This window comes from Phaethon lepturus, unplaced genomic scaffold, assembly GCF_000687285.1.
Source record: "Phaethon lepturus isolate BGI_N335 unplaced genomic scaffold, ASM68728v1 scaffold32912, whole genome shotgun sequence".
Taxonomy (NCBI): Eukaryota; Metazoa; Chordata; class Aves; order Phaethontiformes; family Phaethontidae; genus Phaethon; species Phaethon lepturus.
Window position 1 is genome coordinate 17,455 of NW_010526443.1, and position 2,345 is coordinate 19,799.

Below are 2,345 nucleotides of genomic sequence, written 5' to 3' on the forward strand. Positions count from 1 at the left end.
ATAGTCTGCACTAATAAAATAAATCACATTAGATGACAGCTGCTCCTCCCCAGCACCTCTCATTATGTTCTGTAAAACTTTGTTGCACTAAGTTAAGAACAGTAAAGGCTCCAGGATCCTTTCCATTCGCTGCTCAACACACTTATCCTTCTTCATTATTCTGAGGTTTTAAGAATTTTTTTTTCAGTATCCTCATGAAAAGCCTCCAAATTGTTTACATACCAATGTTTAGTGTGTGTCTTAGAGTACAAAGACTAAGCTGATCTTGCTTTGTCTCAGTGGGAAGTTAATTTTCCTTGTGTTCTTACAAAAGGAAGAAACAGTTAGCAGTTTTGAGGACAGGCTTACACCATACACTTCCTAAATAGATTTTGTTTTTAAATAAAAGAAGGTGTTTAACAGGTTAGATCAGCATTAAGATTTAAAAGCTCCTGGGATCAGGTTTAGCCTCCCCTTATTTATTCTCTCCTCTAGTATTCATGCCTTTCAACAAAATTCATCTCCCAGAAAACATATACACCCACACTTGGCCCCTTGACATTCATGCCTATGGCAAAATTACTTGCACGTTCCCCTCATTGCATAATTGTCTCATTAACACTGCAGAAAGAAGGTGATGACTTTTCCCTCTGTGCCATCAGCCTAATCCAAGAGGAATCCTGCCTGGTGCTGCAGGAGCAAAAGCTGCTTTATAACATGGAAAGGGACTCCGAGCCTCTGAGGTGGCACTGGGAATTGAACTGCGACACTTGAGTGCTGGCATTTACTCACAACCCTTAAGGAAGATTAGCTGGTGGCCAGGCTGACATTTTCCTTTTCCTTGCTAAACATAAATATTCATCATCAAATTGCTTTCGGATATATTTAAATCAACAAAAAGTTCTGGATGATGGTCAATAGGGCAAAAAACAGCGCCAACTTTTCGAATGCCCAGATGTAGTATATACATTAACCACAAAACCTGACTAAAACACAGCAGTATTTACTTTTTGCTATTCAGAAATGTGGCTTGGCAACTAAAATTAATAGAACTTGTCTGGAAGACAGCATAAACTTTCTAAGAGCTCTTTCAGCTCTAACTTATGCCCCAGTTTTTGCTTTTTTTCAAAATTCCAATTTATGCAGCAGCACGCCTGTCCCACTGGCACAGCGAGGCCATGGGGCCAGTATTCCTTCTAGGGCTAACGGGTCCGAGTGTGTCGGGGCAGCCTGTTGATGGATCAGATCTAGAAGAGGGGCTGGTTTGGCTGAACCAAACAGGAGGTCTTCTCTTCACAATGACCAGCTCTGTGTGTGTGTACAGGTGTGTCCACGCACATGTGTAAACCCTTCCTAACTTTCCTTTGCAAGCCTATCCTACCTGGTCAGGGGAATGCTTCTTTAGGATTACAGTATCAGCCTCCTGTGCAAATGCGTATCTTCTTTCTCAACATCTGACATGCTTGTACCTTTTAAGTTCTCACTGTCTTGTCCCATTGTTAAAGTGGGAATGGGATCATGGAGGGAAATCCCAAGCTACAGTTGAAGGGCATGTCCAAATACCATCTGCAGAGTTACCAGGAGACGCCGACTGGAGTTCATCTTTGTGCACAGTGCCATGCACTCAAGACAGCTGCTCTGCCGAGCTCCCCGACTTCCACATCCTGGCTTTGTGAGTAAGCTATTATTTGGGTCTTAGAAAGCTAAGATAGAGCCCTAATAAATCCTGTAAGAGGGCAAGAAATATTTTAAGTAATTCATTGCTTGTGTAATTCTGTCATAAGAAGGTAAAGAAGCATTTTTAGCTACTGTGTTGCAATCAAAAATTTTATGCCAAATTGTCCGTTAAAATTTCAGCCAGATTAGTAAACAGTGAATATCAGAGGGAGTAAGGTCTGCATGCAGCCGTGTGCACTTGGTCTGCGTGTAACAAAACAGGAAATCTCAGCACCCCATTCCAATTAAGCAAAAGCTGATTTCTCATGGAACATAAATTTTCTACTTTTCTCCCAGAACAACCTTATGCTGATGTTTTAAATAGTGGTAAAACATTGTTTTTAATTTCACACCTCACATAGCACAGTCAAATGCTTCATAACAACATAAACAAAACATTAGGCAGAGCTTTGCAACTGAATTCAAACAATGATTTCCCCCCACAATATGTACTCAAGGTTTGCAGGGAGAATACAGAAACTTATTGGCTAAGGCCACAGAAATGAGTTCTCTGGTGTTTTGGCTGCCGCTGCCAACCCTAGTCAAAAATGTGTTAACAGTGGATGCATTGATCCAAATCCCATTATTCCCACCACCCATCAAGTAAAGAACCATTTATTCTATTTCTGCTCTCCTTTTGGTTGTATCGT